The sequence below is a fragment of the Trichosurus vulpecula genome, chromosome 3 (assembly GCF_011100635.1).
Source record: "Trichosurus vulpecula isolate mTriVul1 chromosome 3, mTriVul1.pri, whole genome shotgun sequence".
Classification (NCBI taxonomy): Eukaryota; Metazoa; Chordata; class Mammalia; order Diprotodontia; family Phalangeridae; genus Trichosurus; species Trichosurus vulpecula.
In genome coordinates this window covers 250,128,668-250,153,479 of record NC_050575.1, presented here as the reverse complement: position 1 = coordinate 250,153,479, position 24,812 = coordinate 250,128,668, and the positions used below count along the sequence as shown (strand labels likewise).

General features: G+C 37.9%; 1 protein-coding gene and 1 non-coding gene across 5 annotated transcripts in view; both read right to left on the bottom strand.

The window, feature by feature from the left end:
• ARHGEF10 (Rho guanine nucleotide exchange factor 10) overlaps nt 1-23,269 on the bottom strand; it is a 244,523-nt gene extending 221,254 nt beyond the window's left edge. For all 4 annotated transcript variants that reach the window (XM_036752754.1, XM_036752755.1, XM_036752756.1 and 1 more), the window contains exon 1: nt 23,239-23,269. The gene's annotated coding sequence lies outside the window, so the exon portion shown is untranslated. The remainder of the gene's footprint in view (nt 1-23,238) is intronic.
• On the bottom strand, nt 5,620-5,748 carry LOC118845215. Its single transcript, XR_005010077.1, has one exon. It is a non-coding gene; the product is annotated as a U6atac minor spliceosomal RNA (small nuclear RNA).
• Nucleotides 23,270-24,812: the final 1,543 nt, after the last annotated feature.

Below are 24,812 nucleotides of genomic sequence, written 5' to 3'. Positions count from 1 at the left end.
AGATACTGGAGTGGTTTGCCATTTCCTTCTCCAGCTCATTTTACAGATAAGGAAACTGAGGCAAATAAGGTTAAGTGAATCGCCCAGAGTCCTATAGCTAGTAAGTGTCTGATGCCAGATTTTAAATCAGGAAGACAAGTTTTTCTGAGTCAAGGCCCCACACTCTATCTACTGCACCACAGAGAGAGATTAATTTGCCCAGAGTCACAAACCTTGTAGATGGATGCCAGACTGGATTCAGACCTAGATGCTCCTTACTACAAGTCTAGAATTCTTCCCAAAATATCAAACTGATGTGTTCCTCTCCATATCATCCTTTTTCGAAAGAAAACATTCAAAATGGAACCATTAAATCATTAATTAATTAGAACAGTTTTCATTCCACTAGAAGGAACCAGGATAGTAGGAATTCTTTCATAAAGGCGGGGAGCAATGAATACTGAAAATAAACTTTTTCAGATGCTCAATTTTGCCTGAGACTGGTTTGGGTGCTTGTCACTATTTCTGTGAGCTTGAGGGAGAGAAGAAAAAAAAGAAATTCATGTGATAATTTTGTCATATATTTGAAGGAAATAATAAGTTATACATAGTAGATGTACAATTTCATCAGATAAAGTCCTCAGTTGATTTTCATTTCCTTTCATTGGCCAAAATATGGAAACAAAATATGGTTTTTATTTGTCATAAGAATTTAATCTTATTGGATAGGATTCTTTTAGGGTTATATTTTGCTCTATTGAGTAAATAATAATCAAATTTAACTTTTCGATAATCAATGTTAACAATCAACTAATAAAAGTAAGAGTAAGCTCTCACAGTCTTTGCATAGAAGATGTGGTCTGCTGTAGAAAATGAATTACAAAAGTCTGCCTGTTCCCTTTTCAAATTTTCATCAAGTTGACACTTGTGTGTGTGTGTGTGTGTGTGTGTGTGTGTGTGTGTGTGTGTGTGTAGATTATTATCAAAGATTTTATAGATGAAAAAGGAGATCAGTAGTTATTGTCACCCTCTAAATTATCTTTTTTTAAGATAATACCTTTGTGATTTGTGCACACTGATGTCTTACTATAATGTAATAGATAGTACGTATATACGTATAGTATATATGTAAATTGATATAGTATAATGTACATATATAGTACATTGGCAGAGTAGGCATTCCAGATAGAATGTTGTTGCCAACAATTCTGAGCTATGTTCTGACTCAAAAATGTCTGTCATTTAACACCAATACCCTCCTAGATACTACAGTATGGCTTCAAATCATAATGCCTTTGCATTTTTTCCATGGCTAGAATGCAGGCTTTCTTTACTTTCATCTCACAAAATTCTTTTCTTCCATCTAAGGCATAGTTCAGGCACCATTCTCCTGTAAGAAGTATTTCCCGATTCCCCTAACTGCTAGTGGTCTCCGTCCCAAACTACCTTGTGTTTAACTACTTTCCACACATTTGTATTTATTCACTTTATACTTATACCACAGACGTTTTTATATGTACTTGTTGTCTCTCCCATTATAATGTAAGCTCCTTCTAAGTATGGATAGTTCTTTATACTTGTACCCCCAAGGCTTTGCACATACCTGGCATGTATTAGATACTTAATAAATATTTTTGATTAATTAGTATGCCATAATATTCTTAGGTCTAGGCAGACTCTATTATACTACAAACAATAACTTGTGCACAAGAAAGGATCTCACCAAGGAAATGTGTGGTCAGAAAAGGGAATGAGTAGACTGATCATATAGTGAGAGAAGGCAATGGGACAGCCTTGGTCCACAGTATGATGGCATCTCTGCAGTACCAGAAGATGTAAGGGTAGGCCTGCAGCACATTGTAAAGATACTCTATGGGGAATTTTTGGAAAACCAGGAACAAGAACAGATAGGATCAGAGGGGCTTACAGATCACAACTGAACCACCATTGGTGAAAGCATCTACATTGGTGAGATTATGTATCCGTTAAAATAGATTCATTAAATCAAGTCATGGATTCACTGTTAATTTTAAAAGTAGGCCTAGAACAGTGATTCATGTGCAATAGGAATGTAATAATTTCTTGTCAAGTAATTGAACAATTTATATTTCTTACTTAAAGAATAAAAAGAATATTTACTTATTTATAGGTCGCTTTTTACCTCAGTATGAACCTTAAATGTATTTATTATGAGTATCATAGGATCTCAGAATTTAGAGTCAGAAAATGTCTTAGAGTCCAAGTCCCCTATTCTACAGACAAGGAAAATGAGGCTACAAGAGATGAAAATGATTTGCCCTTCATCATATGGTAGTAGGTAGCATAGCCCAGATTTGGACTCATCTATTGATTCTAAATGCAGTGCTCTGTTCATCATTCCTGTTTCTTAGGGTCCTTAGTGGGGGGGGGAGTTTCTTATCCTGGTACAAATACTGTATTATTCCTTAAGAATAATTTAGGGGTGCATCTTCATTCTTTCAAACCAGTAAGTTATATTTTCTGTACATTAAATGGTTTCCTGGAACTCAAAAAAGAATCAATGTACTATTACAAGTATCAAACATGCCCCCACCCCACCCTGGGAAGGATACCCATACTTGGGGATCCAGCTAGCAACTGTTCAATACTCTAATTTCATTAAAACAAATGCTGTGTTGACATTTTTTAAGATCAACTTACTAAGGTAACAACCTACAGAAGAAAAGATAGGCTTTCTTAATCAATGCTTCAAAACAGAATAAAACATTTCCTAGAGACCTAATTTAGTGCCAGCTTTCATCCAAATTTACAAATGAACCCAACTCTTCACGATGGGCTCTTATTTCTAACACTATGATACAACCCAAACTGAGATTAACTTGACTCGGCATTGCAAAGCTATAAAGCCAAACTGCAATTTTTCATTTTTACTGTTGGAAAGGACCTCAGTTGTCATTGAGTACAACACGTACCTGAAAGAGTACTCTCTACAATATAACCAACTAGCAGCTATCCAGCCTTTGAAAACCTCCAACAAGACAGAAGCCACTGTCTCCTAAGGCAGCCCACTTCCCAAGCAACCTGTTCCATTTTTACAGTTCTAATTATCATAATTTTTTCATTATATCAAGCTTAAATTTGCTTCTCTGCAATGTGTACCCTACTACAATCTTTAAATGTGAACATCTCTAGGATTTTTTCATTAAAGGTATATATTCATCTTTCCTAAGTCTGTAATACTAAAAAAAACCCTATTCAATTATTCAACTTTCTTCATTTGGTTTTTCAAAAATAATGCTTTTTATATTTGAATTTTACATACTCTGTGCTCTCAGCATTTGGAAGTATCTTGTTCATCTGTCAGGAGAGCTGCTTTTAGGTGACTTTTCCAGATGTGTTTAAGGGTTTCCATCAATTTTTTCTCACTTAAATAACCACTGAGCATTTATGAAATGGTAAGTAGGAGTCAGGAGTGAAGATTACTACTAGGACAGAGTTTTTTGGCTATACAAAAGTACCTAGACTGCTGAAAAATAAACACTGACACTTTAGTTCTTGCAACACCTCTAAGAAATGAGTAACTATTTTCATTATTCAATCTTCAATTTACCTATCATTTTTTTTAAATGGAGACCAAACTATATCTACAGAGGTTTGGAGAGAAGCACCATCAGAGATGAAAAGAGCAAAGATCTGACATGGCAAATCAAATGTGGAGTTGACAATAATACCAAAACATCCAATAGTAATGATGATGATGACAAGTACCTTTATAGTTCTTTAAAGTTTGCAAAAAACTACTCATATGTTATGTCATTTGGCAACTCAACTTCATAGAAACACTGCAGATACTTTTAACAGATTTGTTGCCAGGCAACAAATACCTGCACAGAGTGTTGGGTCTAAGTAATAAGGCAATATCAAATTTAAGGCACAGTCCCTGCCATCAGGAAGCTTACAGACTAGAACGAAGATATGACATCCAGACAGACAGCATTATCCCACAATCTTGTATATTATATCATTTGTTATTGCTGTTCTGTCATTTCAGTCATATCTAACCCTTTGTGACCTCATTGGGGTTTTCTTGACAAAGATATTGGAGTGGTTTGTCATTTTCTTCTCCAATTCATTTTACAGATGAGGAAACTGAGACCAACAGGGTTAAATGACTTGCTCAGGATCACACAGGTAGTAGGCTATGAGGCCTGATTTGAACTCAGGAAGATAAGTCTTCCTGACTCGAGTCCCAGCACTCTATCCACTGCACCACCTAGCTGCCCATATCATAGCATTAGATAAATACAAAATAAAGTGCTACATGAGGTCCAAGGGAAATGGTAATTATAAGCTAGGGAAAACAGGAAAAAGTTTCATGGACAAGTAGCACCAGCATTTTTTTTTTTTTTAGGAAGAGGGAAAGCAGGGCAATTGGGGTTAAGTGACTTGCCCAAGGTCACAGAGGTAGTAAGTGTGTCAAGTATCTGTGGCTGGATTTGAACTCAGGTCCTCCTGACTCTAGGGCCGGTGCTCTACTCACTGTGCCACCTAGCTGCCCCTAGCATTAGGTTTTAAAGGATTGGTAGGAATTGAGTAGCAGTGACAAAGGGAAGAGCCTAAGGAAGTCATAGTAGAGCATATTTGTGAGTCAGAGCATTTGTGCAGTTGGGCTAAGCAGAGGTGAGGAACCTGTGGCCTCAAGGCCACATTTGGCCCTCTAGGTCCTCAAGTACAGCCCTTTGACTAAAGCCAAACTTCACAAAATAAACCCCCTTAATAAAACATGGACTCAGTCAAAAGGCTGCACCCAAGGACCTTGAAGGTCACATGTGGCCTCGAGGCCCCAGGTTTCCCACACCTGGGCTAAACTATAGAACACATGGAAAGAAGAAATATGCAATGAGGCTGGAGAGTTAAATGGTACCAGTTGGTAGGGCCCCCTGAATGCTAAGCATTTGGACTTTATTTGGGAGGTAAAAGAAAACCATTGAAGATTTTTAAGCAAAGGAGTGACATGGCTTTATCTCTTTAACAAAGTTCATTCTGTCAGTGCTGTGAAGGATGGATCAGATAGGCAGAAACTGGAGACTGGAAGGATTATTGGAAGTCTCTAGCAATAGTTCAGGCAGGATCTTTATTAGAGTGGTGACAGTGGAGATGGAGGCATTAGCCAAGAAATATTATGGATGCAGAATGGACAGTGCCAGGCACACAGTGGGCATTTAATATATGCTTATTGATTGAACGACAGAATCAATTGGACCTGATAATTTATCGACCATGTGAGTAGGAGAGGAAAGACACCCCATGGGTGGAGACTTGTATGGAATGAATGCAGAGAGAAGTAGAACCAGAAGAAAAATTTAAAACAATGACTAAAATAAGGGAACAGAAAACAATGAAAGACTTCAGTTCTCTAACAATGATGAATGCCTTCTACCTATTGGCAGAATGGGGCATAAATGTTCTGGTTTGTTTTGCTTAACTGTATTTATTTGCTACAAAACATGCAAAGCATTTTATAGGGAGACGGGGAGTCACTGGGAAATGATGGTTAAGTGACTTGTCCAAAGTCACACAGTAAGTGCCTGAGACAGAATTTGACTCTCACTACTCCTGACTCCAAGTCCAATGCCTTATCCACTACTTCAAGCTGTCTCTAAAAGAACATGGTCAGATACTAGAGTGAGTGACAATACAACACATTAATTATATGTGTTGTAAAGGCAATCAAGACTTCCTACATCCTTAATAAGGGGAGTGCTAACCTTCCCTTCTTTCACACAGTATTTTGGAAAGGACATCGATAAGCTGGTAAGCGTCCAAAAGAGGGCAAGCTGCTGAGGAAACTAAAATTCATGCTAAACAAGCCAGTTTAACCTAGATGAGATTTGGGGGTAGGGGTGGGGTGAGGAAAGAAATGGCAAATATTGGAAAAAGGAAATACAGAAAAAGGAACAGCCTTATTCAGCTTGGTCTCAGAAAGCAGAACTCATAGCAAGGGGTAGGAATTGCAGAGATAAATATTTAGGTTTAAAATAAGGAAACTCTTCTTAAAATTAGAGCTATCCCAAAGTGAAATGGGCTACCCCAGGAGGCGGGGAGGTGACCCTCAGTGGAGATTTTCAAGCAGAGGCTAGATGACCAGTTAGGACCAAGTTGGGATCTTCTTCAAGTCGGGTTTGGCTCAGATGGCTTACTGAGATCCCTTCCAAGTCTAAAATTCTGTGATTCTGGGAAGAGGACCAAGGAGAGTCCCTTAGAGAATACTCAATTGAAGGGGTCAGGAAAAGGTTGAAGAATAAGTGAAGGACACTATCAGAAATATTGTACTATGATCAACTGTGAACGACTTAGCTATTCTCAGCATTATAATGATCCAAGACAATTCCAAAGGACTTGTCATGACAAATGTTATCTACTTCTAGTGAAAGAACTAAAACTTTTTTTAAATTATTTTTCTTTTTTCTTTTGGTCTGTATTTTCTTTTGCAACATGGCTAATATGGAAATGTTTTGCATGACTACACATGCATAATCTATATCAAATTGCTTGCCTTCTAAACGGGGAGAGGAGAAAGGGAGGGAGATAATTTGGAACTCAAAATTTTTAAATGTTAAAAATTGTTTTTACATGTAATTGGAAAAAAATAAATATAATTTTTTAAAAAAGAACTGAAGGAAACAGAAAAGAAATTAAAAAATCAGGAGTAGAATATGGCAAGTAGGATGTTTTTGAAACAACAGGAGAAAGTATCTAACAGGACATGATCAACAGTGTAAAAATATGAAAAGAGGTCAATGATGACTCAAAAAACACCAATGGATTTGGCAATTAGGCCATTAATGATATCAGAAAGTACAATTTCAGTAGAGTAAGAAGATGCCAAAATCCTCGAGTTCAGGAGAGGATGGTTGGTGAGAAATTAGAAGCAGCAAAGGCAACTTTTTTCTAACAGGTTTCATAGTAAAAGATAGGAAAAAGGATGTAAATGTATGGTGAATAATGGAGGGCAGAGTATTTTTAGGGGACAAATGAGCATTTAAAAAATGTGAATGAGGAGGAGTCAGTGATGTCAGCAAGGGTTTAAAGATCTCTTGAATCCCTTGCCACCTTACAACCCTGTGCTATTACTACTCTCGCCTTGCCAAACCTCAGCCCTGTGTGACCCTGACCATCCTCCTTCTCAGCACCTGAGAGAGATAAGTGATCAGATGAAAGAATATTGCCAACCTTCCCAAATGGATCCACTACAAATTTATGAAATCTAATCTCTAATCTAAATTTATGAAATCTAATCTAAACTCAGCCCTCACTGCAGCAAAGCAACCATTTTACTCTGGCCTAATGGATAGCCTCCCCTATATCCATTCTAAACTTTCTCTTCTCTCCTTAGGCCTCAGGCCTAAGAAGGGACCACCACCCTTTCCGTTGCTGCCTCTTAGAGAGAAAACAGGAGGACCTCTTCTGACCAGATACAGGCTCTGGAAATCCCTCAGAACTCTCCTTGAATCTTCCCACTTGATCTGGCGTTTGCCTGAAGCATCTACCTAACCCAGTCAACTGGCCTTTCATTGTCTGCATCTGTCCCCACCCTAGACTTCCCACCCTTAATCCTATCTAGAAATCCTCTTCTCTTGGCCACGTGATCCAGGTCAGTGGCATTCCTGGCCCTTCTTTGTTACCTCACAGTCACTGGAGCCTATTGGCCATTCCCATTAAGATCCTCTCTAGATCCCTTCTCCAGCACCCCAGACTACTTGGTCACTCCTAGATCCCTCCCACAGTCTTTCTGTATATAGGATCCATCTTGTTTCCATGACAGTGCTCATATTCAATCTGGCCCCCTTACATTAGCTTTACAAGTGTTCATATTCCTTAAGAGTCTGGCCAATAAGGCAGATCTTTAATAAACCTTGTCTTTGGCTGAAAGAAGACTTGGGTCGAATTCATTTGGGCAGGACCTGCAAGTCACTATTTCGGGGTCCCAGCACTCCTAAACCTCAACACTTCCTCCTCTTCTATATGTCAGTTCTTGACAACATCTCCTACGGTCTCCTTTTGGGCTTCAGTCTCTGATGAAATGTGGCCCTTCTTAATAACAGCAATCGTGAATTGATCCTGATCCTTTCTTCTTTAATAGCTTTCCACCTTAATCATTCCCCCCTCCCCCACTTCTCCCTAATCTTTACTCTCACCCTTTTCTATTGGTTCCTTCTCTGCTTCCGACAAACAAGCCCAGCTTTCCCCCAATCCCATACCCATCAGCTCAAGTCATTCCTTTTTACAGTCAAATTCCTAAAAAAAAAAAAAAAAATCTGGTTACACTCATTTATCTCCATGTTCTTTCACCTCACTGACTTAAGTCTGAGTTCTGACTTCATCACTCAAAAGAAACTGTTCTCCAAGGTAACCAATGATCTCTCAATGTGTAAACCCCATGGCCTTTCCTCAATACCCATCCTTCTTGACATCCCTGAAGCATTTGACATTGTTAATGACTACCACTTCTGGATACCCTTTCCTCTCTGGGTTTCCTGACACTATGCCCTCTTCCTTCTCTTAACATTCATTCTCAGTCTTCTCCTAAGAACTTGGTTCACTCCTTCCCACAAACACACACAGCATCTATGGGAGGCGTAGGCTTAAACTTAAACTATAGTAGTAGAGAGGCATACATGTAAGAAACATGTGTGACAAGGTTTAATTCACATCACCCTCTGGGTCAGTTTACTTTTTGTGCTCCTCAGTTTTTGTTTTTGACTTCTTGAAATATTGCTCTGAAAAATAAGTTTTTAAAAAGCAAGATGTTTTAAATGGAGCTACTTGACTACCTTTATTCTGGCTTTCATTGAATGGCCAATAAGCCCAGCTCAAGCCTCTGGGGCTCATAGGTTAGATTTTGATGGCTTACAATGAGTATAAATAGCAATTGTTTTCTGTTCTGGTGAGAAACTCTGAGGGTCTTCCCTTCTGAAATTGATCTCTTTGGGATGGTAAATTAGGCCATCTTTTGCCCCAATTCTTATCTATTGCTTATTATCCCTTATGAATGGGCATGGCCTCAGACAAACTGAGACCTAGAAAGGACCTTAATCTAGAAAAGCCAAACTCACCCACTGTATCCCAGCCATCACCAGTTGACCTGACCTTAGTCTTTCCATTGGACTCCAGGAGAGGGAGAGGCTGATAACTTTGTGCAGCTCTGCCTCACTCAAATGCAATTCATGTACAAGTTAAGACATGATGTCACTGATCCTCTTGGAGAACAAAAGATGAACAATTCTCCATCTCCTTTGATAGATCATTATTCTCCAAATGTGAGTATCTGTATAGCTCAGTCTTGGGTTCTCTATTTATGCTCACTTCTCAGTGATCTATCAGTTTCCATGGGTTCAATCTTCATTGCTATATAAATTATTTCCAGATCTGTAGATCAAACTTTAGTCTCTCTCCTGAGCTTTAGTCAATTGCCCATTTGACTTTTCCAGACAGATGTCCTACAGCCATTTCAATTAAATTTGTCCAAAAGGGAACTCATCCCCCTCTCCCTCCACCCCCCATTTTTAAACACACCCATCCTCTAAACTGTCCTACTTCTGCTAAGGATACTATCATCCTTCTGATCACAAAGCCTGACAACTTTGGAATCATTTTTCATTCTTCTTACCTATGTGTATAGTCCATTTACCAAAAGTTTGGTCCTAAGAACAAACAGAATGGGGTTCCCCCTTACCAAAGACTTGTTCAAGAACAAACAATGGGGTTCACCTCACCAAAGGTTTGAACAAGGAACAAACAGAATCAGGCTGTACATGTGCTATAACATGTTTATTTACTCTCATTAAGCCAGATAATCATGCATTGCATGGGAGTCAGAAAATAATTCTGAACTCAGAGGTAAACAAGCTGAAAGAGATCCTTTATACACTTAGAGCAATTCCAACTCAGGATGCCTATGTCAAGTTACAGTCTCCATATGTATTAACCATCATATGAGAAAGGAATTTTTTAATGGCACATATTGTAAATACAATAAGATAAGTGTCAAGCTGTCATTTAATAGATTGATCAATCAATCAATAGGTCCATGATGTCTGTGTTTTTTATCATTAACACGACTATATATGTGTGTGTGTGTGTACATATATATGTATATGTGTATATATAGAGTATATATCATAACATAGCGTAACATGTGTCCATAAAATACCAAGATAAGAAAAGTCCCATTTTTCAAGATAGCATCCAGTTAAAGGCATCCTGCCCTTGGTAGTCCTAAACAGAAGAATAATCCTGGTCAGCTGCATCTGGCCTTGTAGTTGCTGACACAGGAAGGGGCACTTTGGGTTCAGTCAGAGATCAAAGCAAAGCATGTCTGTTATGCCAGAGCACTCAGAGCATTATGTTAAGTTAAGCTCAGAATGGGTCAAAAAATGCCCTTCTCCTGATTGGTCAATCCATGTTTTAGGTCTCTCTCAGGTTATGGGGGCTCAAAATGGTTCACAGTATATATGCTGCTCCTTCCTCTCACCCTAAAGAATTTTAAGCTTATACAAAAAAAGATGTTTCATTATTAAAAATTTTTTATTCCTAGCACCATGATTTGTAAATAGTAAGTGCTTAATAAATACATATTGTGTCAATAGATGAGGATACATGAGAAGGGGGACAAATGATGGAGCAAGGTCCTAGAAAAGGCAGAAAGGAATAAACCGAGGGCACAAGTACAGGGTTTAGCAGTAGTGACAGTGGAGAAATATTTCCCTGGGTGACTGGGACAAACGGAAAAAGAGGTTGATGTCACTGAGAAGCCTTGATGAAGAGACGAGGCATTTAATCAATTCACATTAGATGATCTTAATCTTTTTAATGAAAGAGTGGGAATCAAGAATATCTGTTCTGAAAAATGCTATCCATTTCCACAGAGAGAACTGATGAACTCTGAGTACAGAATGAAGCAATAAGCTTTTCCTTTCTTTTATTTTTCTATTTTGTATATGTGTTTTCTTTTGCAGCATGGCTAACATGGAAATGTTATGAATGACTTCACGTGTATAACCAATATTAATTGCGTGCCTTCTCAAGGGGCAGGGGAATGGGCAGGTGGGGAGGGAGAAAATTTAGAACTCAAAATTCTCAAAAATGTTTTAAAAAATTGTAAATGTAATTGGATAAAGTAAAAGAATTCTGAAGTAGTTGTGAGGGCCCAGATTTGATGACATATCATAAATTTTTAGTGGGTGAATTGTTTATTTTTGCAATTGTTCTCCAGTGACATTTAACAACTCTGCAGAGGTAGAGAAACCAGATTGTTGCATTTACCCGATGGCTGTGATTCATTTAAACCCTTATATTAGGTCAAAATATAATAAGCAGTACTATTCTAAATTCTTTAGCCCTATTGAACATGTTTTCTTATCACTACATAGTTCCAATTTTATTTTTTAATTAATCATTCTTTATTTTTTATTTTTAAAATGTTCTGAGGCCAAAAAACATACTGAGACCATTTTCCCAATGAAAATAATTGAGGCCCAAAGTGATTTTCTAGTAACAATGCAACCCACCCTAGGACGCAAGGCCCCTGAAATCCCCCTGAGGAAGATGTACTTGAGTGATGGCAATCCACTTTCCAAAAGGCAAACATGACAAAAATTAATTTGACCTAGACTACATTAAGGGTGACATAGCTTTTAGATAAAAGTTGATGGTCCCACTATACTCTGCTCTGGTAAGAACACATCAAGAGAATGGTGTGGGCATTACTGTTTAGAAAGGCCACTTAGAAGCTGGAGAGTATCCAAAGCATGACCACCAGGATGGGGAAGGGCTTCAAATCCATGGCACATATAGAAACCAGTTGAAGGAACTGGGAATTTTTAGCCTGGAAAAAAGAAGGCAAAGGGAACATCATATCTGTGTTCAAGAAGATGAAGGACTATCATATGGAAGCATCAGGCTTGTTCTGTTTGGCCTCAAGAGAGAGAAAATGAAAAGCAATGGGTAGAAGTTGCAAAGAGGCAAATTTAGGTTTGACAACAGGAACTTGGCTCCTGTTAAGTCCCAGCTAAGATCTAACATTCTAAAAGATGTCTTTCCTAAACCCTCTTAATGTTAGTGCCTTCCCTCTGTTGATTATGCCCAATGTGTTCTGCATGCAACTCGACTGATAGTACAGTGGATAGAGTGCTGGTCCTGGAGTCAGGAAGACCTGAGTTCAAATCCAGCCTCAGACATTTACTAGCTGTGTACCCACGGACATGTCACTTAAGTTCTCTTTGCCTTAGTTTCCTTATCTGTAAAATGAGGATAATAATAGCATCTTTCTCTCAAGAGTTGTTGTGAGAATCAAACTGTATAGTAACAGGAATACTGTTTTAAGAACAACTTTGAGTGACTAAATCATTTAAATTAACTGCAAAGGGCCTATGAAGTTAGCTGCTATCTGCATCTAGAGGAAGAACTGATAAAGATAAGTATGTATAGAATGATTTTACACATATATACATATTTGTGGCTAATGGTAGCCATCTGAGAGAGGAGAAAAAAAGGGGAAAAAAAGAAAGCTACACAATAACTTTATTATATATTTAAAAGGAACAGCAAGTTGTACGTAATAGAATTGCAGTTTCAAGTGCAATCATCTTTTTTTCTATTCTACTATGTTATGGAAATGCTTGTTTTATTTCTTAGGTTCAGAATGAATAAAATATTTACAGACATTACCTATATCTAAAGATACTGATACCCTTTTTCATGGTTCAAGATCTGTACCTATGAGCTCATGAAGTCACTGAAATATAATCTTGATCCTTGCCATAACAACCTAGGATTAATCTACCAAAATCACTTGCATTAATTAATATGCAGCACCAAGTATAACTGCTTATCTCATAATCAAAAAATGATCATCAAAATAGCATTCAAGTAGCTGATAAGTGATAAGGAATGCACTGCCTCAGGAGCTCGTGAGTTCTCCCTTTGCTCCGGTCTACCAGTATAACTGTTTCTCTTTTGGGAAGGAACCCTGAGGGTCTTCCCCTCCCAGTTTGATTTTTTTTTTTTGAGTTCTGATTAAAGAGGCCATCCCTTGATTAACTTCTTAAAGAGGCCTATTCACTGAATGGGCATTACCTCATTCAAAGTGAGAACTTGAAAAGACCTTAGCCTGAAAGGGCCAGGGTCTCTCAATGTATTCTGGGCCATCTCCAGTTGTCCTGGGGAATATCAGGCCATTGAACCCAGATGGCTCTGGAGGAGAAAACAAAGCTAGTGACCTTGTACAGCCCTCCCTCACTCACATAAAAGTCAACTCCAAGTTATGTCATCATTTCCCTGATGTCATGGTCCTCTTCAAGAATGAAGGACAGACACAGCAACCAGTGATGTCTGGATCATCACTTGTCAAGAATGTTGGAGAATGTAGCAAGGTATGATTTGGACTAAATGGTCTGTGAGGTCCTTTCCAAACTTGAGATTCTGTGGTCTCTATCATAACCTATAATAATTCCAGAAAGTATTAGTCTATCTTTTATTTCATTTTCTCTACAAATTTTTTATCCTAACTATATTTTTAATTCATAAAGTAGCATTTTTGCTTTTCTGCTCAATCTAAAACCTAACTACATGCCTTCCCAACTTAGTACCAAATGAAAAGAGCATATACCCTGCTCCTGAGACTGATATTTTGGAGAAAGGAATCTTTACTTCCCCATTCCTTCATAAGAAGTATTTCTTCTGTTCTGGTTCACTGATTGCTCTTGCAAATGACATTAAGCTTTGGCCTTTTTAATAGTGCAGTCAATGTGCTTGAATCTGTGATCTGCAGTTATACATTGTTTCCGATATGACTCAAGCATTTGAGAAAATGAATCAATTTTTATGTAGCATTTGCAAGATTGCCGATCAGGGTAAGGCTCTTTTTGTTGTAGAATAGAAAAAAACTAACTGGACCACACATAGCTCCCACTCAGAGTGCTGACCTCACCTGCATCAATATAACCAACTAAAACCTAATGGGTGTTTAATAGAAGGCCCTGAAATAAATGCACAATGTCTGGAACTTAATACTTATTGATTAATTGATACAAGACATATAAAAGTAGCAAAAATAACAATAGTCTCTGACTTCAATGAGATTATGATCTGGAGATGGGTAGGGAGAGGGATGAGATAAGATATATACACAGATCAATATAACACATGGTATGGACAGAGGAGAATTGCACGCAAAACGCTCCAAGAAAATCTAATGAGAGAGGTCACTTCCAGCTCAGAGAAGGGAATGGCACCTGAACTTGGCCTGAAAGAAAGAGGATTTCAAGAAATAAAAGACAGTATGTTCCCAGTATGAGGGCTGACCTTAAAATACATAAAGTGACTTTGCCCAACAGAACCATTCAGGTATAAAACATTTTGTGTGCGTGTGTGTGGACATATACATACATACGTAAACATTTATTATTCGAAAAAAATTTGGATTTCAAAATTCTTTCCATGATGTGCAAATGCTTCTTATACAACAACATGTTATAAGATAATGACATTTTGTATGCCACCTATAGATGCAACTATTACTAATTATGGAATTTCACATAGCACCAAGTCACTTAAAAAACCTGTTAATCAAAACAGGAAATCGCTGAATACATAAATGTTAAATTACTTTTGTGAGTGATTTGAAAATTCCCAACTAAATGCTATATTGTGATTTGAGGCCAGTAAACACATTTTTACTTTTGGTTATTCTTGTGGGGATATCTGTCATAGAGGATAATAACTAAGAAAACAAAGAATACTTGGACTATCTTTATGCTAACAATTTTCTTTTGATTATTCAAACCAGTGGAGGGGAGCAGAGGCAAGATGGTGCTAAGATAATTCATACTGACTTATAATGTGTTGCTGATATTTATATTTTAATGTGGATATTCACAGAGCTTCATAATACAAATAATCAAATCATATTATGAAAAATCTGACTCAAAGGCAACTATTAAATAGTCTGGCTGCCACTATACTGTCTGTTTGCAACCTGCTCACTACTCAGAATAAACAGCATTATCTTCCAGACAAACACAAAACCCCTCTATGAAGCATTTCCCTTTTCAAAAGCAAAGTCCTCCCTTAGAGCTGGGTAATTATACAGTTGGATTTGAAAGGGCTTCCCTGTGGGACTGAAGGGTAACTACTGAGAACATGGTCCAAGAAGGAAGATAATTAAGGAAAACAGATGCTAACTCTCAGGGCACTAGCTCTGGAGTAGAAGGACCTTGGGTCAAATCTCTCCTCTGAAAACTATTAGCTGTGTGACTTTGGACAAGACATTTAACCTTGCTGAGTCTCAGTGTCTGCATCAATAAGATGAGGAAATAGACTAGTTGGCCTCTGTGGTCCTTTGCAACTCTAGATCTCTGGTTCTATATTTCTCATATGCACTTTGATGCAAAAAACAGAGCGGACTACACATTTTGCTTCCAAAATGTTAAATACACTATTAATGAAAATGCATTTTCCATATGAATTTGCTCAGAACTTGGTGATTTTCCTACTCTATTCCTCCACCATCACCAAAAGAGACGAAATGGAACTTTTAAAACATATAGCAATGAAGATTTAAAATAAAAAGATAGGAAGTCTATCTTTTTCTCAAGGGTGAATATTAAAAGGTCACCAGCATTTTTCACTTACAGAATTAGGGGTTTTAGGAGCTTCCAGGATAAAACTTCATAGCACTATCCCTACCCATATGAATGAGCAATAAAAAAACAACATCCAGTCAAATAAATGCAACATAACTTTCAGTCAAACTGCTTTTTCACTCAGATCTGGTTTGGGGCCACCAATCCACATCTCAACTAGTGTTTCCTAAATATTGGGAAATAAAAAGGTTACCCTCAAAATCCATACCAAAAACGTGTCATTTTTTAGTTCACAACATACAAGAGCACAAGATTTTGAGCTGGAAGAGACATTAAACATCATGTTACTCAATTTCCTCATTTTACAGAGACGAAAATGACATCCAAGAAGTTAAATGATTTTCCCAAAGTCACAGATAGCAAATAACAAGAGCTGTAATTTGAACACAGGTCCAGTTTATACCACATAATACTCTCAGAAAAGAAATTTGTTGCACATGAAGTGAACAAATATTTTTTTTAGTGCCTGCTATGAAGAAAGAGTAAATGAGTGCACATCAATAACTTTTAATTTTTTTTTGGATCAGGACCATGATTTCATTAGTATAATAACTGGCATTTATATGCTTTAAGATTTGCAAAACGCTGTACTTATTATCTCATTTTACCAATCAGAACAACCCTGTGAGGAAACTGCTATTATTATCCCCATTTTATGAATGAGGAAACTGAGAAAGGTAAAGTGATTTGTCCAAGAGGTAAACTGATTGGCCCATACAATGAGTAAATGTCTGAGGCAGGAATTAACCTCAGGTCTTAAAGTTCTGACTTCTCGTCTAACACTGTTCTCTAGAAACAAATTCCCTCTACAAATACAGATCAGCATCTCCTTCCATAATGTAGATTCTAACTTACACTGCAATTATTAAACCCCTTTAATTAATAAATTAGACTATGACCATGTGAATGAGAGGTCAAAACTTAGCAGGATGACAGTTTCAAGAAGGAAGGAATTTAGCAATTCAAATCCATTTAACAAATATTTCCTGAAGAGCTACTATACACAAAACACTCATACAAGGATCTGAAAATACAAAAGTAAAAATAAAAAACCCTCTTCCTCCAGGAACTTTGAGGAACCAGCATGTACACAGATAAGTAAATACAAAGTTCACAGAAAACAAATACGAAGTAATTTAAGGAGAGAAAAGGCACTAATAACTTGGGACAAGAGAGAGCATTCCAGGGATGGAGGACCAGGTATGCAAAGATATAGAGCAAGGGATGGAATGTCATGAATGGGGGCAGTTTGATTGCAATGGAGGCTGTAAAAAGAGGAGCAATATGAAAAAAAAGACTCTAAAGACAGAAGAATATCAGATTGCGGGTATGTTTAGATGAGGCCGAGAAGTCTGTATTTTACCCAGAAACATTAGAGAGACCTGAAGGGTTTGGATTAGATTTACAAGGTCAGATCTGTGTTTTAGGAATATACGTTCAGCAGTTGTATGGAATAGAGACAGAATGAGGATAGGCTAAGATGAGGAAGACCACTAGAAAGTTATGGCGTTGGCAACAAAAAGAGGGAGGAACAGAAAAGAATTCATGAATCATTTTTATTCATGCATTCTCTATTCTTACTATACCATTATAGCTGCCTATCAATCAATCAATAAACAATTATTAAGTACCTATCGTATATCAGGCCCTGTACTAAGTGATGAGAATGAAAGATAAAAAGGAAATAGTCCCTGACTTCAAAGAGCTTACAGTTTTTGGGAGAAGCAACATGTACAGATTGTCTGTAGATATAGAAGCTGTCCCAAAAGTCCTAGTGCCATTTTAATTATCAAAGCTTTATTAGCTTTAAAACCACTTAAGTTTTGGGAGCTTTAAACTGAACCAGGACTTGTGGAGCATCATGTACAGCATAGTAAATAAGAGTAATTTTGGAATCAGAGTTCCATCAAAATCAATATCAAATCAAAAAGAACTAATTAAATAAATTGTCAACTCCAAAGAAATCAGAAATGAACAAAAATAAAGACACTGATTCTAAACAATCGCCATTTCTGTCTAGTTGTTTATTTCCTAGGTTCCTCTTCCCATACTAAATCCCAGGAACTCCCTCCCTACCCCCAAAGTCCCCTTTGATTCCTCACTTACATGATGGGTGTAACATTAAGAATAGCCAACGAGGGTCTGGTTCTCAGAGCATTGTTGGGTGGAGGTAATCACCTGCCAAGATGCATGTAGCCTGTGAACAAATACTTTCTGTTTCTTCTGTACCTACTATATTTGATTTTTCCTGATCTGTGATAAAGGAGTATTAGAGGCTAAATGACCAAGCTCTGATCTTTTGAGTTTGGAAAGATTAGAAGAGACTCAGAGGTCCACCAGGCCTATGCATTGGAAGGAGTCAACCCTGAGGAGCCAACTGCTTGACCCAGCCAGAGCTTTACTGACTTAGTAGCTAAAACACTGTGTCCTGAAAACAAGAGAGACTCCTCAATTAGCTATACCTCACCCCAAAGTGAAGAGAGTGGCAGAATGAATGTTTGTGGCAGCCACTCTCTCCAGGGACATGAAGGTAGTAGAGAGAATGTTCCTCTGGTTCAGGGTGGAAGGAGGGATATATTTGTACTTCTGTTCTTGCTATATCTTCTCAGTAAATATTTCTTTATAAAACCCACTTGATATTGACTGGTTATCAATTTTATCGAGGAACTATCAATGAGGCACTAATCACTGGTAACGATATTGAAGGGTACACACCAGGTGGAGACTTTAACTTGTATCAGAAGAAGAACCCAACTGTCTTTCCAGGGTACCCTTAGAATCCTAAAGAGGAAATGTAACCAATTGAGCTCTGGGGCTCCAGTCTGGAAGGCTAGGAGAATAAGTCTAGAATTCCACTATGTTTTGTCATGAGGACTTTACCAATGCAAAACAGCTGACAAAATGGAAGAGCCCAAAAAGCCTGGAAACTGCCTCTGTCAGCAACTGCTTGAACCTCTTGCCAACCACTATCTCGCCTGGACATGGTTGCCAAAGACAGCAACAGTATGTAGTACAAACTCATTTGCCAGATATAGAGGAGGATGACAGAAGATTAAAAGAAATACAGTCTTGCAAAACAGTGAAAAACAGTTTAAGGAAAAAACTTAATGTGAGACTCCTCTATGGCAAATCACCCTGAAGACATTTGTGGATGATGCCTAAAACACTTGACTAAATTCACAGCGAAGAAATCCATGCAGAAGAAAGCACGATTTTAAAGGCACCAAATGTCAATTTTTAAGATCTCAAAATAGAAGTTTGCAAAAGAAGAGATGGTACAATGATTAATTTAAAATGACCAATAAGACATCAGCAAATACCAAATAACAGACCTTTTTTTTATCTCCATAAAAGCTTTGTGAGAATGATCTATGCATGCATTAAGGTTGCCCCTCGTGAAAAGATGGCGGGGAACAGGCAAACTTTCAGAGATGCTTTTCTAGAACAGACCACTTCTCACAGTCGCAAAATTGACTAAAACACAAACAACATACTATCTCACTCTATATCATTTGTCAATTAGAAAGAAAAATAAAATTGATTCAATGGAACAAACTTCAGCCTTGAAATCTTTTCCCAAACAAGATGTCTCCCAAGCATATGTTACATTCATGCAAGAGTCCATTGAGATAATTTCCTCTCCTCCTACTTAAGTTTCAAAACCTTGCAATCTAGCTTCCAACATCACCACTTAATTGAAACAAAATGATCTCTCCAAGGTTACCAGCAATCTCTTCATCCTAAATCCGATGGTCTTATTCTAAGTTCTCATCCTTCTTGTCGTATCTGTAAGCATGTTGACAATGTTACCTCTCCCTTTTACTGGATAATTTCTCTTTCCTCAGCTTTGGTGATACGGCTTTCTGATTTTCCATCCACCTTCCCAACCACTCCTCAGACACCTTTACTGGATCATCATTCGTGTACTGCCTCCCAACTATGGTTGTCCCCTAGGACTCTGTCCTAGGTCTTCTCTCACTACAGTTTCTCTCTCAGTGATTTTATCAGCTCCCTTCTGCTTTAAACAAGTAACTCCCATATCTTTTAGGTAGCTCAGTCAATAGAGGTCCAGGCCTGGAGTAAATCAATCAATAAATATTTATTAAGCACCTACTACGTACTATGCTAACTGCTAGGGACATAAAAAAAAAGGCAAAAGACATTCTCTGCCCTCAAGGAGCTTACAATCTAATAGCAGGAAGACCTGAATTCAAATTCGGTCTCACACTCTCACTAGCTGGAGAAGTCACTTAGCCTCTGCCTCTCTTTCTTCATCAGTACGATGGGAATGATAATGACACCTACTTCCCAGGGTCATTGTGAGGATCAAAAGAGATTAAAAAAAATAGGGGCAGCACCGGCCCTGGAGTCAGGAGGACCTGAGTTCGAATCCAATCTCAAACACTTGACACACTTGACACACTTACTACCTGTGTGACCAACTTAACCCCAGCCTTCTCCCCTACAAAAAAAAAAAAAAATTTTTGAAAGAAAAGAGAAAAAATGCAAAGCACTCAGCATAGCCTGGTATGTAGAAGGTACCGTATAAATGTTAGCTATTATTGACATTATCATTACCATTATTATTATCCATCCAGACCCTCTGCTGAACTCCAGCCTCACATCAGAACCTTCTGGGCTTCTCCAAATAGAGGTCCTGTTATTGAATCCAATGTGTCCAAACTGAAATTCATTACCTTTTCACCTAAATCTATTCTTTCTCCAAACTCCTCTGTTTCTGCTAAGGATGCCTTCATCCTTCTAGTCAATCATATTTATAACCTCCAAGTTAACCATATCAAATCATTTATCAAGTCTTGTTGATTCTCCCTCCACAGTGTCTCTATATAATCCATCTCCTTTCAACTCAGAGCAACTACCCTAATTAAAGTCATTATCACCTGTCCTGAACTTTTGCAATAGGCTTCAAATAGGATTCCTGGTTTCCAGTCTCTCCCTTCTTTAATTCGTCTTCCACACAACTACCAAAATTGTCTGCCAAAAGAACAAATATGACCATGTCACTACCCTATTCAAAATCATTCAGAGGCTTCTCATCAACCCTAGGAGAAAATATTAATCCCTCAGATTTGCATATAAAGCCCTTCACAGTCTTGATCCAACTTTTTTTCCAGGGTTAGTTCACATCATTCCCCTTCACATCTAACCAAATTGACCTTCTTTTCAGGAACTCTGCATTCTCTCTCCCACCTTAGTGTCTTTTCACAGTATCTTTTCCATGCCTAGAATACACTCCTTCCTCGCTTCTGTGGACCATATCAATGAAATCATGGAATCAATGTAGTTTTGATGCATTTTAATGTATGTAGAGTGTGTATTTGTTTCTAACATTTTAACTTTGCTTTGTGCAACTGAAAGAGCAATATAATGCAAATAGGCTCTTCACATTTTGATCATGATGGTGGTGCTTTTCCAGCAGTGGAATCCTATGATTGCTTTACCAATAGTAGTCATAAAATGATCATCACCACATTTTCTTTTTGCTTCAGTTCTTAAATCCAATAGAATCAAATAGAGCATTTTCTCTCCTAAAGCAACTTACTTAGGAATATCTAAAATATGAAAGAGGTCTGAAAATTTATTTTATTCTGAAATCTGAAAGTCATGGTATAGTCTCAAGGAGTTTCTTTTTTAAAAATACAAAAACTTCATGAATTATTGGATTTCAAGACTTAAAGGAGACATACATTATCACTACAATAAAACTCAAAATTAAAGTTCTAAAAGTTAGCAATAGTTTTCTGTAATTTTTATAATTTTTATTTTCTGTAATTTTTATAATTTTTTAATTTTATAATTTTATAATTTTTACTTTTCTACTGATTTGCATGAATTTTAATTTTAAAATAGCCACTATAAATTTCTTATAAAGAAATATGCATTTAAATAAAATACAATTGGGGTATCCCTGAATAAGCACACCTTTCTTATTAAAAGTAATTACAGCATTCATTTTGTTTTAAAAAACACAACTGTGTCCAAACTACAAATATGGTAATATCACTAAATTGTATTCTGAAAGCAGTCAAATAGAAAATTCTTATTTAATAAAAACATGAGAACCAATTTTACTATTCATCTTTTAAAAAAAACTAGGGAAAACACTTTGTTATTTGTTCTTGTTTTTAGATAAAAAAAAATGAACAGGTGGTTTTACATTTTTTTCTGCTTTCAAATCCCTTCCTTCCAAACCCTTTTCTGAGGATTAGAGTGAAAACTCACCTGAATATTTCTTACACAGAATCTAAAGTCCTCACAATGATTTAACTGTTACTTTATGATAACTGAAGAAAAGAATAAAATCAGATTGTGTATGAAATTTTGCTTCATACTAAAAACTAATCAACTACTGAAAATGGCATTAAATTTCAAAATGTGGAGGAAAAATCTGCCAATGACACATGTATTAATTTTGATTTTACAGTAGCTGGTAAGAACCCCAAAGAGGGGATGATTATGGGTGTTTGATGGGGGGAGGGGGGAAGAGGAAAGGAGGCACCTGTTAGCCAATCAGATCACAGATACCTTCAGTTCCTTAGCATTGATGGATTCTGGGGTGTGAAGTAAGAGCAAAAATACTCTTTCCCAATAAAAAAGTAAACATCAATGATCTTCCCTCCAGAAGTGAAACAAATTATTTCATAGGAGAAATATACACCCCTTTGCCAATATAGCCTTACCTTCTTCCTTGCTATGCAACTTAAGAAAGCCACAGCTTTAAACGACATACTAAAAATACCACTTGATAAGTAGTGATACACTCATAAACAGAAGAGATTTGCTAGGTCACAATTCCCTGATGGGAGCTGCTGATGAGAACAATAGCAGAGGGCTGAGTTCCCAGTCACAGTGCTTTTGTAAGAAACTGCAGAACTCATTCCAGAGAAACACAATTCTGTGATCTAGCAATTTTGCTGATGTTTCCTGGGACGGTCCAACTAAGTTCGGTGAGTACTGGGAGGGAAGAGAGGAATGCAGAAGAAGAAGAAGAAGAAGAAGAAGAAGAAGAAGAAGAAGAAGAAGAAGAAGAAGAAGAAGAAGAAGAAGAAGAAGAAGAAGAAGAGGAAGAGGAAGAGGAAGAGGAAGAGGAAGAGGAAGAGGAAGAGGAAGAGGAAGAGGAAGAAGAAAGAAAGAAAAGAAAGAAAGAAAGAAAGAAAGAAAGAAAGAAAGAAAGAAAGAAAGAAAGAAAGAAAGAAAGAAAGAAAGGAAGGAAGGAAGGAAGGAAGGAAGGAAGGAAGGAAGGAAGGAAGGAAGGAAGGAAGGAAGGAAGGAAGGAAGGAAAAGAAAGGAAAGGAAAGGAAAAGAAAGAAAAAAACCTCTCTTCCCCACCCCACCCAGTTAAATCGACATCATGGATACTGGGGTTTTTTCCCCCAAAGAAAGGGGAAAAAAATGAATCTCCTCCCAACATATGCTACCCAAAGAAGTTGGACACGTCACTGAAGCTCTCCCCCCACCCCCACCCCCTACTGCACTTTCTGCTAGGCAAGGGAACTCCAACAGTTAAGACGCCTCAGGGAGGGAGACCCAGTTTGGCAAGAGTGGCAGCACTCACCATCAGCTATCGTATCCTCGCTGTACAAATGCCGCCAGTTTCTTGGGAGAATGACTTCTGCCAGCCAGGGTTCCCCTCTGGCTTCTTCTGTCCTCCTTCACTCCTGTACCGCTGTGATTGCTTTAAGCCTCTGTTATCTGCTGTGCCCGGAGTGTGTGTGTTGAGTGTGCATTCTATGTCTCACTAGTCCAGATCATATCTCTTACAACGGAGATCAACCGAGCCTACTGAGCAGCATTTCTTTTCTTTTTTTTCTTTTTCTTTTTTTTTCCCCCTTACTTGAGTACTCGGTGATTGGCGGGTCCTGGGAGCCTCGCCGACAAGCTATTGGTCGCTCTTTCTGCCTATTTCCTTGCAGCTGGCTGGAAAGGGTAGGTCACTGGGCTGGGGAGCCAGTTCTCTCGCCTCCCCCTCCACCCATACACATCGACCGCATTCCTGAAGGACCATGTGATCCACCTCATTGACTCCTTTTTGCACAGCTGGGGGAGGAAGGAGCGGTCTAGCTACGGCTCCACCTTACGGGGCAGAGCCCCCAGATGTGGCCTGGCTTCCCCACGTTGTAAGTTTTAGTCCGAGTGATGGACAACTTAAGGTTAGGAGCCTCTGGCTGTTGTTCTTTCCCGAGGCGAATTTCTGACAGCCTCACTGGCTTAATAATGAAGCCTTCTCCACTGGAAACTGCAGTCATCCACAGACCTGGCAAGTCCCCGGGCATTTGAAAAGCGGGACAGTGACTTCACACACACTTTGGAGTTAATTCTAAAAAAAAAAAAAAAAAAAATAGAAAGAGACTAAAGCTTGCTCAATCCCTTTCCCTCGTCTCCCAGGCAAACTCATCTAGTGACCTTATTTGCTACTGTTATTATTTCAGGTAATATAAAACTTAAAAAATCAGATTTAGAGCTAGAAAGGGTCTTATGGGTCAACTAATCCAACCTCACTTGAAAGGAAATTGAGGCTGAGATAGGTTACCTATCATAACTCCTGACTTAAAATCAGGGTTCTGTAATCCTCTCTTTTTGCAGATATAAAACTGAGGCCTTGGAAATTAAGTAACTTGACCAAGGTCAGAGACCTAGTAAGAATCTTCTGTCCTTAAGTCTTGAATGTTTGGTTATCTATGAGACACAAAAGAAAATAATTTCTAGAAAAGCATATTAAACCTGTTTGTTTTGTTTTTGCAGCAGATCCTAATGGAGGATTTCATACTATATGAAATCTATACGATGTGAATTGCAACCTATCTATGGCTTAGTAGATAGATCATAGAGAATTTTATCAGTCACAGAGAGGTTAACTGACTTGTCCAGAACATGCAACAGGTAAATGTCAGAGGTGGAGTTTGAAGTCAGAGTTCTCCAGAATCTCTCCAGAGATTCCAGGACCAGCACTTTATCTCCTATGTCAGCTATTTTTTTTTTAAATTATAGATGCACTTATTAAATTGGCATTTCCTAATTGCCTGATAGTCTCTATAAGTCAAATCAATCAACAAGCAATTATTAAGCATTTACAACGTGCCAGGCATAAAGGTCATGCCTTAAGGGAGCTCCCATTCTAATTGAACTTAC